Source organism: Oncorhynchus mykiss, chromosome 3, assembly GCF_013265735.2.
Source record: "Oncorhynchus mykiss isolate Arlee chromosome 3, USDA_OmykA_1.1, whole genome shotgun sequence".
Classification (NCBI taxonomy): domain Eukaryota; kingdom Metazoa; phylum Chordata; class Actinopteri; order Salmoniformes; family Salmonidae; genus Oncorhynchus; species Oncorhynchus mykiss.
This window is the reverse complement of record NC_048567.1, coordinates 20,674,265-20,688,890: the sequence shown is the minus strand read 5'-3', so window position 1 is coordinate 20,688,890 and position 14,626 is coordinate 20,674,265.

Here is a 14,626-nt window from a genome sequence, read left to right as displayed (position 1 = left end):
CATGTGAAGCCTGTGAAGTGACATGGGCTATAAAACTTTTTAAACACGCCCTCCTCTCCCTTCCTATATAAGCCCTTGACGACAATGTAACCTCCTTTTCCAAGGACGTGAGGATGACGGTCCGATGTCAGAATGGTTCAGATAATAACTACAGAACGAAGCCAACATCAGCGTGAGCTTTGGTTGCGAATGGTATGGACTTTGAACTCTTATTCACTACAGAAGTGATACCTCCTAGCCATTGAGTTAGCAACAGCTATGGCAAACGAAGGTTAGGAAGAAACAGACAGAGTATCCCGTCTATCACACAACGAAGTTACTACAACATACCCAATTGACAACCAGAGACATTCTTCAAAGGACTCGGTTGGGCAACACGGCCTTCCATCTACCACCAACCTACCGAAGCACAGCTCAGAGTAAATAATTATTGCATTTTCCTTTTCCAAATGGGCGGTAATTTAGAATGCATAAGATACTGTATTTACGAATGCACAGCTTCGCCCTTTGTTCCTCAGTCTTCCCGCTCTTTCACTCAAACCCAGCCCCTTTTCTTTTGTGTAACAAGCTGTCATATCTGTTCCGCCCGCTAGGGACATTTTCCTTTATGACGTAATTTGTTATCAAGTTATGATTTAAGTATGTGTATGTGTAATTCTGTGTGATTAGTTAGGTATTTGGTAAATAAATAATTAAACCCAATTTTGTATTGCTGGTTCAACTTGTTAGCCAGGGTTCGTGCAGAAAACCAAGAATGTACAACTTTCAGATGAGACTGAATTAAGATGACGATTAATATTGACGGCTATTGATGTAAAATATTACTAGGTCTTTAAGTGTTTATTCGGAAGATAACAGCTCTATAAATATTATTTTGTGGTGCCCGACTCTCTAGTTAATTACATTTACATGATTAGCTCAATCAGGTAATATTAATGACGGAGAAATTATTTGATAGAATAGCATGTCATATCACTTAATCCGGCATAGTCAAAGACACGACACCCCTCATCCCAACCATCATCGAACAAATGCACGGGCACAGTACTTACGAAGCTGGACTTGAGGAGTGCCTACAATCTGGTGCGCATTCATGCAGGCGATGAACGGTAGATGTTTTTTTCCAAGACCATGGGTCATTACGAGTATCTCGTTATTTTTTATTTTATTTTTTTATTTCACCTTTATTTAACCAGGTAAGCTAGTTGAGAACAAGTTCTCATTTACAACTGAGACCTGGCCAAGATAAAGCAAAGCAGTGCGACAGAAACAACAACACAGATTTACACATGGAATAAACAAGCGAAGTCAACACAATAGAAGAAAAAAAAGAAAGTCTATATACAGTGTGTGTCAATGGCATGAGGAGGTAAGGCTATAAATAGACCATAGTAGCAAAGTAATTACAATTTAGCAGATTAACACTGGAGTGATCGATGAGCAGATGATGGTGTGTAAGTAGTGATACTGGTGTGCAAAAGAGCAGTAAAGTAAATAAAAATTATATGGGGATGAGTTAGGTAGATTGGGTGGGCTATTTACAGATGGACTATGTATGTCATGTACTGTCATGTTGTCTTGTCTCTGTCCTTTCCCTTCACCCTGTCTCCCTCTGCTGGTCGTGTTAGGTTACCTTTTCTCCCCCGCTTTCCCCCAGCTGTCCCTTGTCTCCTCTAACTACCCATTCACCCCGTTCCCCACCTGTTCCCTTTTTCCCTCTGATTAGGTCCCTATATCTCTCTCTGTTTCTGCTCCTGTCCTTGTCGGATTCTTGTTTGTTTGTGTCATTCATGCCTGAACCAGACTGCCGTCATGTTTGCTGTAACCTTGTCCTGTCCTGTCGGAATCTGCCGGTCCATCTGAGCCTACCTATGTTTGGTAATTAAAGAAGCTCTGTTTAAGTTGATTCGCTTTTGGGTCCTCATTCACGCACCGTAACAGAAGAATCCGACCAAGAATGGACCCAGCGACTTCGGATCCTCTCCACTCAGCCGTCGAGATCCAGGGAGCGATGCTAGGCAGACACAAGCAGGAATTGTCTGCTGCTCGACATGCCGTTGAGACCCTGGCCACCCAAGTCTCCAACCTCACAGAACAGGTTCACCATCTCCGCCTCGATCCACCGGCCACTTCCAGGGCTTTCGAATCTCCGGAGCCCAGAATCAATAACCCGCCGTGTTACTCTGGGGAGCCCACTGAATGCCGCTCGTTCCTCACCCAGTGTGATATTGTGTTTTCTCTCCAGCCCAACACTTACTCCAGGAGCACTGCTCGTGTCGCCTACGTCATATCTCTCCTTATTGGACGGGCTCGTGAGTGGGGCACGGCAATCTGGGAGGCAAGGGCTGAGTGTACTAACCAGTATCAAGACTTTAAGGAGGAGATGATACGGGTTTTTGATCGATCTGTTTTTGGGGAGGAGGCTTCCAGGGCCCTGTCTTCCCTATGTCAAGGCAATCGATCCATAACAGACTACTCTATTGAGTTTCGCACTCTTGCTGTCTCCAGTGGCTGGAACGAGCCGGCCTTGCTCGCTCGTCTTCTGGAGGGTTTCCGCGCAGAGGTAAAGGATGAGATTCTCTCCCGGGAGGTTCCTTCCAGCGTGGATTCCTTGATTGAACTCGCTATTCGCATTGAGCGACGGGTTGATCTTCGTCACCGAGCTCGTGGAAAGGAGCTCGCGCTCTCCGTCGCCTCCCTCTCCGCATCACTACCATCTTCCTCTGCCGGCTCGGGTGCTGAGCCCATGCAGCTGGGAGGTATCCGCATCTCGACTAAGGAGAGGGAACGGAGAATCACCAACCGCCTCTGTCTCTATTGCGGTTCCGCTGGTCATTTTGTCACTTCATGTCCAGTAAAAGGCCAGAGCTCGTCAGTAAGCGGAGGGCTACTGGTGAGCGCTACTACTCCTGTCTCTCCTTCAAGATCCTGCACTACCTTGTCGGTCCATCTACGCTGGACCGGTTCGTCAGCTTCCTGCAGTGCCTTAATAGACTCTGGGGCAGAGGGCTGTTTTATGGACGAGACCTGGGCTCGGGAACATGACATTCCTCTCAGACAGTTAAAGGAGCCCACGGCCTTGTTCGCCCTGGATGGTAGTCCTCTCCCCAGGATTCAGCGTGAGACGCTACCTTTAACCCTCACTGTTTCTGGTAATCATAGTGAAACCATTTCTTTTTTAATTTTTCGTTCACCTTTTACACCTGTTGTTTTGGGCCATCCCTGGCTAGTTTGTCATAATCCTTCCATTAATTGGTCTAGTAATTCTATCCTCTCCTGGAACGTCTCTTGTCATGTGAAATGTTTAATGTCTGCTATCCCTCCTGTTTCCTCTGTCTCTTCTTCACAGGAGGAGCCTGGTGATTTGACAGGGGTGCCGGAGGAATATCACGATCTGCGCACGGTGTTCAGTCGGTCCAGGGCCACCTCTCTTCCTCCACACCGGTCGTATGATTGTAGTATTGATCTCCTTCCGGGAACCCCCCCCCCCCCGGGGTAGACTATACTCTCTGTCGGCTCCCGAACGTAAGGCTCTCGAAGATTATTTGTCTGTAGCTCTTGACGCCGGTACCATAGTCCCCTCCTCCTCTCCCGCCGGAGCGGGGTTTTTTTTTGTCAAGAAGAAGGACGGATCTCTGCGCCCCTGCATAGATTATCGAGGGCTGAATGACATAACAGTGAAGAATCGTTATCCGCTTCCTCTTATGTCTTCAGCCTTCGAGATCCTGCAGGGAGCCAGGTTTTTCACTAAGTTGGACCTTCGTAACGCTTACCATCTCGTGCGCATCAGGGAGGGGGACGAGTGGAAGACGGCGTTTAACACTCCGTTAGGGCACTTTGAATACCGGGTTCTTCCTTTCGGCCTCGCTAACGCTCCAGCTGTCTTTCAGGCATTAGTCAATGATGTCCTGAGAGACATGCTGAACATCTTTGTTTTCGTTTACCTTGACGATATCCTGATTTTTTCACCGTCACTCCAGATTCATGTTCAGCACGTTCGACGTGTCCTCCAGCGCCTTTTAGAGAATTGTCTTTTTGTGAAGGCTGAGAACTTTTCATGCCTCCTCCGTCACATTTCTCGGTTCTGTTATTTCCGCTGAAGGCATTAAGATGGATCCCGCTAAGGTCCAAGCTGTCATTGATTGGCCCGTCCCTAAGTCACGCGTCGAGCTGCAGCGCTTTCTCGGCTTCGCAAACTTCTATCGTCGTTTCATCCGTAATTTCGGTCAGGTGGCAGCTCCTCTCACAGCCCTTACTTCTGTCAAGACGTGCTTTAAGTGGTCCGTTTCCGCCCAGGGAGCTTTTGATCTCCTCAAGAATCGTTTTACATCCGCTCCTATCCTTGTTACACCTGACGTCTCTAGACAGTTCGTTGTCGAGGTTGACGCGTCAGAGGTGGGAGTGGGAGCCATCCTTTCTCAGCGCTCCCTCTCTGACGACAAGGTCCACCCATGCGCGTATTTTTCTCATCGCCTGTCGCCGTCGGAACGTAACTATGATGTGGGTAACCGCGAACTGCTCGCCATCCGGTTAGCCCTAGGCGAATGGCGACAGTGGTTGGAGGGGGCGACCGTTCCTTTTGTCGTTTGGACTGACCATAGGAACCTTGAGTACATCCGTTCTGCCAAACGACTTAATGCGCGTCAGGCGCGTTGGGCGCTGTTTTTCGCTCGTTTCGAGTTCGTGATTTCTTATCGTCCGGGCTCTAAGAACACCAAGCCTGATGCTTTGTCTCGTCTCTTCAGTTCTTCAGTAGCCTCCACTGACCCCGAGGGGATTCTCCCTGAGGGGCGTGTTGTCGGGTTGACTGTCTGGGGAATTGAGAGGCAGGTAAAGCAAGCACTCACTCAAACTCCGTCGCCGCGCGCTTGTCCTAGGAACCTTCTTTTCGTTCCCGTTCCTACTCGTCTGGCCGTTCTTCAGTGGGCTCACTCTGCCAAGTTAGCCGGCCACCCTGGCGTTCGGGGTACGCTTGCTTCCATTCGCCAGCGTTTCTGGTGGCCCACCCGGGAGCATGACACGCGTCGTTTCGTGGCTGCTTGTTCGGTCTGCGCGCAGACTAAGTCCGGTAACTCTCCTCCTGCCGGCCGTCTCAGGCCGCTTCCTATTCCCTCTCGACCGTGGTCTCACATCGCCTTAGATTTTGTCACCGGACTGCCTTCGTCAGCGGGGAAGACTGTTATTCTTACGGTTGTCGATAGGTTCTCTAAGGCGGCTCATTTCATTCCCCTTGCTAAGCTTCCTTCTGCTAAAGAGACGGCACAAATCATCATCGAGAATGTTTTCAGAATTCATGGCCTTCCGTCAGACGTCGTTTCGGACAGAGGTCCGCAATTCACGTCTCAATTTTGGAGGGAGTTTTGCCGTTTGATTGGGGCTTCCGTCAGTCTCTCTTCCGGCTTTCACCCCCAGTCTAACGGTCAAGCAGAACGGGCCAATCAGACTATTGGTCGCATCTTACGCAGTCTTTCTTTTCGCAACCCTGCGTCTTGGTCAGAACAGCTCCCCTGGGCAGAATACGCCCACAACTCGCTTCCTTCGTCTGCGACCGGGCTATCTCCTTTTCAGAGTAGCCTCGGGTACCAGCCTCCGTTGTTCTCATCTCAGTTCGCCGAGTCCAGCGTCCCCTCCGCTCAGGCTTTTGTCCAACGTTGCGAGCGCACCTGGAAGAGGGTCAGGTCTGCACTTTGCCGTTATAGGGCGCAGACTGTGAGAGCTGCTAATAAGCGTAGAACGAAGAGCCCTAGATATTGTCGCGGTCAGAGAGTTTGGCTCTCCACTCAGAACCTTCCCCTTAAGACGGCTTCTCGCAAGTTGACCCCGCGGTTCATTGGTCCATTCCGTATCTCTCAGGTCATTAATCCTGTCGCAGTGCGACTTCTTCTTCCGCGATATCTTCGTCGCGTCCACCCGGTCTTCCATGTCTCCTGTGTTAAGCCCGTTCTTCGCGCCCCCGCTCGTCTCCCCCCCCCCCCCCCCCATCCTTGTCGAGGGCGCACCTATCTACAGGGTCCGTAAAATCTTGGACATGCGTCCTCGGGGCCGTGGTCATCAGTACCTAGTTGACTGGGAGGGGTACGGTCCTGAGGAGAGGAGTTGGGTTCCCTCTCGGGACGTGCTGGACCGTGCGCTGATTGATGATTTCCTCCGTTGCCGCCAGGTTTCCTCCTCGAGTGCGCCAGGAGGCGCTCGGTGAGTGGGGGGGTACTGTCATGTACTGTCATGTTGTCTTGTCTCTGTCCTTTCCCTTCACCCTGTCTCCCTCTGCTGGTCGTGTTAGGTTACCTTTTCTCCCCCGCTTTCCCCCAGCTGTCCCTTGTCTCCTCTAACTACCCATTCACCCCGTTCCCCACCTGTTCCCTTTTTCCCTCTGATTAGGTCCCTATATCTCTCTCTGTTTCTGCTCCTGTCCTTGTCGGATTCTTGTTTGTTTGTGTCATTCATGCCTGAACCAGACTGCCGTCATGTTTGCTGTAACCTTGTCCTGTCCTGTCGGAATCTGCCGGTCCATCTGAGCCTACCTATGTTTGGTAATTAAAGAAGCTCTGTTTAAGTTGATTCGCTTTTGGGTCCTCATTCACGCACCGTAACAATGTACAGCTGCAGCGATCGGTTAGCTGCTCAGATAGCTGATGTTTAAAGTTAGTAAGGGAAATGTAAGTCTCCAGCTTCAGCGATTTTTGCAATTCATTCCAGTCGATGTCAGCAGAGAACTGGAAGGAAAGGCGACCAACGGAGGTGTTGGCTTTGGGGATGACCAGTGAGATATACCTGCTGGAGTGCGTGCTATGGGTGGGTGTTGTTATCGTGACCCACTGGGTCAGCTGAGATAATTCAGAGCTTTACCTAGCATAGGCAACGAATATGTAGCTAGGGCCAGCCGACTAGAGCATGGTGGGTGGTATAAGGCGCTTTGGTAACAAAACGGATAGCACTGTGATTGACTGCATCCAATTAGCTGAGTAGAGTATTGGAAGCTATTTTGTAGATGACATCGCCGAAGTCGAGGATCGGTAGGATAGTCAGTTTTACTAGGGTAAGTTTGACGGCGTGAGTGAAGGAGGCTTTGTTGCGAAATAGGAAGCCGATTCTAGATTTGATTTTGGATTGGAGATGTTTGATATGAGTCTGGAAAGAGAGTTTACAGTCTAGCCAGACACCTAGGTATTTGTAGTTGTCCACGTATTCTAGGTCAGAACCGTCCAGAGTTGTGATGCTAGTCGGGCGGGCGGGTGCGGGCAGCGAAAGGTTGAAAAGCATGTATTTGGTTTTGCTAGTGTTTAAGAGCAGTTGGAGGCCACAGAAAGGAGTGTTGTGTGACATTGAAGCTCGTTTGGAGGTTAGTTAACACAGTGACCAAAGAAGGGCCAGATGTATACAGAATGGTGTCGTCTGCGTAGAGGTGGATCAGGAGCAAGAGCGACATCATATATACAGAGAAAAGAGTCGGCCCGAATATTGAACCCTGTGGTTCCCCCATAGAGACTGCCGTTTGGACTATCTAATGCTCCTTCAGTCTTCCAGGCCTTCATCAACAAAGTGTTTTGGGACATGCTGGGACGGGGCCTAGTGATCTATATAGACAACATTTTGGTTTATTCAGCATGTCTCATTAGTCAGTTCTGTGCTGAGAAGACTGTTGGAGCATGATCTATATGTTAAACAGGATAAATGTTTGTTTTTCCAGCAGTCCATGTCCTTCTTGGAGGACAGAGGAGCCTCTTAAAGAAGAAGTTACAGGTCTGTGAGAGGCAGAAATCTTGCTTGTTTGTAGGTGACCAAATACTTATTTTCCACCATAATTTGCAAATAAATTCATTAAAAATCCTACAATGTGATTTTCTGGATTTTTTTTCTCATTTTGTCTGTCATAGTTGAAGTGTACCTATGATGCAAATTACAGGCCTCTCTCATCTTTTTAAGTGGGAGAACTTGCACAATTGGTGGCTGACTAAATTCTTTTTTGCCCCACTGTAGATGTAATATGAGTAATGTAAGATATGTAAACATTATTAAAGTGGCATTATTTAAAGTGGCATTGTTTAAAGTGACTAGTGATCCATTTATTAAAGTGTCCAGTGATTGGGTCTCAATGTAGGCAGCAGCCTTTCTGAGTTAGTGATGGCCATTTAACAGTCTGATGGCCTTGAGATAGAAGCTGTTTTTCAATCTCTCTGTCCTAGCTTTGATGCACCTGCACTGACCTCACCTTCTGAATGATAGCGGTGTGAACAGGCAGTGACTCAGGTGGTTGTTGTCCTTGATGATCTTTTTGGCCTTCCTGTGACATCGGGTGCTGTAGGTGTCTTGGAGGGCAGGTAGTTTGCCCCGGTGAAGTGTTGTGCAGACCACACTACCCTCTGGAGAGCCTTGCGGTTGAGGGCAGTGCAGTTGCCTTACCAGGCTGTGATACAGCCCGACAGGATGCTCTCAAGTTTGTCTGTTATGTGTACGCCCAGGAACTTAAAACTTTCCACCTTCTCCACTGCTGTCCCTTCAATGTGGATAGGGGGTACTCCCTCAGCTGTTTCCTGAAGTCCATGATCATCTCCTTTGTTTTGTTGACATTGAGTGAGAGGTTGTTTTCCTGACACCACACCCCCGAGTGCCCTCACCTGTCTCGTCGCTGTTGGTGATCAAGCCCACTATAGGGAGTACAGGAGAGGGCTGAGCACACACACTTGTGGGGCCCCAGTGTTGAGTGTCAGCAAATCAGAAATGTTGTTTCCTACCTTCACCACCTGGGGCGGCCCATCAGAAAATTCCAGACCCAGTTGCACAGGGAGGGTTGAGACCCAGGGCATCCAGCTTGATGATAAGCTTGGAGGGTACTATGGTGTTGAATGCTGAGCTGTAGTTTATGAACAACATTCTTACATAGGTATTTTTGTCCAGATGGGATAGGGCAGTGTGCAGTGTGATGGCAATTGCGTCATCTGTGGACCTGTTGGGGCAGTATGCAAACTGAAGTGGGTCTAGGGTGGCCAGTAAGATTGCGGGGATATGATCCTTGACTAGCCTCTCAAAGCACTTCATGATGACAGAAGTGAGTGCTATGGGGCAGTAGTCATTTAGTTCAGTTCTTTGCCTTCTTGGGTACAGGAACAATGGTAGCCATCTTGAAGCATGTGGGGACAACAAACTGGGATAGGGAGCGATTAAATATGTCCATAAACACACCAGCCAGCTGGTCTGTGCATGCTCTGAGGACGCGGCTAGGGATGCCGTCTGGGCTAGCAGCCTTGCTAGTGTTAACCAGTTTAACCTTTCTGATCTCCCCATCCCGGATCCGGGATCGTGAATACAGACTCAAGCTCATTAAATCAAATCAAATCAAATTTTATTTGTCACATACACATGGTTAGCAGATGTTAATGCGAGTGTAGCGAAATGCTTGTGCCTCTAGTTCCGACAATGCAGCAATAACAAGTAATCTAACTAACAATTCCAAAACTACTGTCTTGTACACAGTGTAAGGGGATAAAGAATATGTACATAAGGATATATGAATGAGTGATGGTACAGAGCAGCATAGGCAAGATACAGTAGATGGTATCGGGTACAGTATGTACAAATGAGATGAGTATGTAAACAAAGTGGCATAGTATAGTATAAAGTGGCTAGTGATACATGTATTACATAAGGATACCGTCGATGATATAGAGTACAGTATATACGTATGCATATGAGATGAATAATGTAGGGTAAGTAACATTTGTATAAGGTAGCATTGTTTAAAGTGGCTAGTGATATATTTACATCATTTCCCATCAATTCCCATTATTAAAGTGGCTGGAGTTGAGTCAGTGTCAGTGTGTTGGCAGCAGCCACTCAGTGTTAGTGGTGGCTGTTTAACAGTCTGATGGCCTTGAGATAGAAGCTGTTTTTCAGTCTCTCGGTCCCAGCTTTGATGCACCTGTACTGACCTCGCCTTCTGGATGATAGCGGGGTGAACAGGCAGTGGCTCGGGTGGTTGATGTCCTTGATGATCTTTATGGCCTTCCTGTGACATCGGGTGGTGTAGGTGTCCTGGAGGGCAGGTAGTTTGCCCCCGGTGATGCGTTGTGCAGACCTCACTACCCTCTGGAGAGCCTTACGGTTGAGGGCGGTGCAGTTGCCATACCAGGCGGTGATACAGCCCGCCAGGATGCTCTCGATTGTGCATCTGTAGAAGTTTGTGAGTGCTTTTGGTGACAAGCCGAATTTCTTCAGCCTCCTGAGGTTGAAGAGGCGCTGCTGCGCCTTCTTCACGATGCTGTCTGTGTGAGTGGACCAATTCAGTTTGTCTGTGATGTGTATGCCGAGGAACTTAAAACTTGCTACCCTCTCCACTACTGTTCCATCGATGTGGATAGGGGGGTGTTCCCTCTGCTGTTTCCTGAAGTCCACAATCATCTCCTTAGTTTTGTTGACGTTGAGTGTGAGGTTGTTTTCCTGACACCACACTCCGAGGGCCCTCACCTCCTCCCTGTAGGCCGTCTCATCGTTGTTGGTAATCAAGCCTACCACTGTTGTGTCGTCCGCAAACTTGATGATTGAGTTGGAGGCGTGCGTGGCCACGCAGTCGTGGGTGAACAGGGAGTACAGGAGAGGGCTCAGAACGCAACCTTGTGGGGCCCCAGTGTTGAGGATCAGCGGGGAGGAGATGTTGTTGCCTACCCTCACCACCTGGGGGCGGCCCGTCAGGAAGTCCAGTACCCAGTTGCACAGGGCGGGGTCGAGACCCAGGGTCTCGAGCTTGATGACGAGCTTGGAGGGTACTATGGTGTTGAATGCCGAGCTGTAGTCGATGAACAGCATTCTCACATAGGTATTCCTCTTGTCCAGATGGGTTAGGGCAGTGTGCAGTGTGGTTGAGATTGCATCGTCTGTGGACCTATTTGGGCGGTAAGCAAATTGGAGTGGGTCTAGGGTGTCAGGTAGGGTGGAGGTGATATGGTCCTTGACTAGTCTCTCAAAGCACTTCATGATGACGGATGTGAGTGCTACGGGGCGGTAGTCATTTAGCTCAGTTACCTTAGCTTTCTTGGGAACAGGAACAATGGTGGCCCTCTTGAAGCATGTGGGAACAGCAGACTGGTATAGGGATTGATTGAATATGTCCGTAACCATTGAGTATGTCCATTACCATAACGCAACGTTAACTATTCATGAAAATCGCAAATGAAATGAAATAAATATGCTAGCTCTCAAGCTTAGCCTTTTGTTAACAACACTGTCATCTCAGATTTTCAAAATATGCTTCTCAACCATAGGAAAACAATCATTTGTGTAAAAGTAGCTAGCTAGCGTAGCATTTAGCGTTAGCATTAGCGTTAGCATCCAGCACGCAACATTTCAACAAAAACATAAAAGCCTTCAAATAAAATAATTTACCTTTGAAGAACTTCAGATGTTTTCAATGAGGAGACTCTCAGTTAGATAGCAGATGCTCAGTTTTTCCAAAAAGATTCTTTGGGTATTAGAAATAGCTCCGTTTTGTACATCACATTTGGCTACCAAAAAAAAACGAAAATTCAGTCCTCAAAACGCGAACTTTTTTCCAAATTAACTCCATAATATCGACTGAAAACATGGCAAACGTTGTTTAGAATCAATCCTCAAGGTGTTTTTCACATATCTCTTCGATGATATATCGTTCGTGGAAGTGTGCTTTCTCTCCTGAATCCCAGGAGAAAATGCCCGCACCTGAAGATTACGCACAAATTTAGACAAAGGACACCGGGCGGACCTCTGGAAAATGTAGTCTCTTATGGCCAATCTTCCAATGATATGCCTACAAATACGTCACAATGCTGCCGACATCTTGGGGAAACGGCAGAAGGTCTAAGCTTATTCCTGTCGCATTCACAGCCATATAAGGAGACATTAGAAAACAGAGCTTCAGAAATTCTGCTCATTTCCTGTTTAACGTATCATCTTGGTTTCGCCTGTAGAATGAGTTCTGGGGCACTTACAGACAAAATCTTTGCAGATTCTGAAACTTCAGAGTGTTTTCTTTCCAAAACTGGAAATGACAAAATATCGCTCTTAAAACGGGAACGTTTTTTATCCAAAAATGAAATAGCGCCCCTAGAGATGCAACTGGTTAAATGTTTTACTCACGTCAGCCACTGTGAAGGAGAGGGGGGGGCACAGTCTTAGTTAGTTTACATAGAGTCCAGTGAAGTTCCTTGAAGGCCGTCTTGGTGTTTGCTTGAGGGGGGATGTACACAGCAATGACTATAACTGACGAGAAATCTCTTGGTAGGTAGAATGGCCATCAATTGATTGTAAGGAATTCTAGGTCGGGTGAGCAGAAGGACTTGAGTTCCTGTATGTTGTTATGATTACACCATGAGTTGTTAATCATAAATAACACACCCCGCCTTTCCTTTTCCCAGAGAGGTGTTTATCTCTGTTGGCACGAACCGATTCCAACAACATATCCCGAGAGAGCCATGTTTCCGTGAAACAGAAAATGTTACAATCTCTGATGTCTCTCTGGAAAGCAACCCTCGCTTGAATTTCGTCTACCTTGTTGTCAAGAAACTGGACATTGGCGAGTGTAGTGGAAATTTCCTGTATTACCAAATCATGAGAGAGCAAAACCCACACACAAGTCAGAGTTTAATTATATGAGCTCCATCACAACCCTGTGACTCAGATCAATTCAGTGTCTATAAATGAATTCTCTGAGAGTCCTTACACATTGCAACTGAGATCCTTTATAGCAAAGACACACATAGCCAGACAGCATTGGCTATAAATTATCGTTCAGCTTTGGTCTCCTACACTATGTTCTGATCTCGCTCTTGGTACCACTCAGGACCAAAAACAAAACCTCATCCACTAGCATATATCAACACCCCTCCTGGACAAAATCACAGAAACAGTGAGCCTCCTAGGCCATATACTAAATCAAGATAAGGGCAACCTTATTAGTAATATCAGTGAGTTTTGTGATGAATGAGCGATCCGATTCAATGAATGATGGAGTTGAGTTTGCCCAAATGTTCATTTAAGGTTTTCCAGAGCTTTTTACTATCATTCTTTATACCATTTATCTTTGTTTCATAGTATAGTTTCTTCTTCATTTTATTCAGTAAAGTCACATGATTTCTCAATTTGCTGTATGTTTGCCAATCGGTTGTGCAGCCAAACTTATTTGCCATTCCTTTTGCCTATTCCTTCTCAACCATACAATTTTTTAATTCCTCATTAATCCATGGGGATTTAACAGTTTTTACAGACATTTTCTTAATGGGTGCATGCTTATTAGTAACTGCAATAAGCAATTTCATAAATGTGTCAAATGCAGCGTCTGGTTGCTTCTCACTTACACACCACTGACCAACAAATATTATTTATATCAACAACATAGGAATCACAAAAAAATGGTATTGTATGGCCTCTTATACATTATATTATGCTCAGCATTTGTAACTTTGGTTTTCCTAGATATGGCTACTATACTGTGATCACTACATCTGATCGATATGGATACTGCTTTCAAGCTAATTTCTGCCGCATTAGTAAAGATGTGATCAATACATGTTGCTGGTATCATTCATGTGCTGTTTGTAAATACCCTGGTAGACTGATAACCTGAACCAGTCTGCAGGCACTGGTTACAGTTTGAAGCTTTTTCTTGATTGGGCAGCTTGATGAAAGACAGTTCATATTTAAATCACCCAGAAAATATACCCCTCTGTTGATATCACATACAAAATCAAGCCTTTCACACATGTTTTTCAGATGCTCACTGTTAGCAATTGGTGTAAGTAATGTAGTAATGTAATTTACTCAAACTCCGGGATAGGATATGGTTTTAGCACCAGGAACAGTAAAATTTCATACCATGGAGCTGCCCAAAATCAAGGCTGGTGAGAAGGCTGAGGAAATCCCCTGGCGAACTTCAGGCAACACCGGCCGGTCGGACAATGACAAACGACAAGGCAGAGATTCAAACGCTGTCCAGCCACTGGCATAGAAAAAGTAAACATTCCACTCTGAGTTTTCCCCAGTTTCTTACGTAGGCTGGCGACCTGCTTGATCAAGGAAGTCACTTCAATCCCATAATCCTTGGCAAGCAAACAATTGCCGCATAGGAACTCTGAGTGATCCAGTTTGTCCAGAAACAAAGCGTAGTAGATACAGATCCTACAGAACTGGAACTGTTCATTTACTTCTCCAGACAAAGAAGGCTCCATTGCAAAACTTATCTGGGACTAACCTTGTTAGTTTGATGGCTAGCAGCTTAGCAAGCAGCTAGCTGTTAAAAGCAGAAGTTCAAAACTGTGCACTCTCCTCAAACAATAGCATGGTATTATTTCACTGTAATATCTACTGTAAATGGTGCAGGGCAGTTAGATTAACATTGGTACAGTCATAAACTACTCTCACTTACAGTAACCATATACTTTGCACATGAACCGCCGCCCGCTTTGAGTGAGAAATCATGATTGTATTTACGTGAAATGCCTGGGTCGCCAGGGATCTCTCGTTTGACAGGGCAGCCTTGGAAACGCTTGTAAGGCTCTGATTGTCCAAAATGGTTCCACCAAGTCTTCTACTGTTGTCCTTCTTTGTAGTTGTCCGGTAACCGAGTCAGAGTCTATTTTCCATCCATTCGCTCTTGAAGATG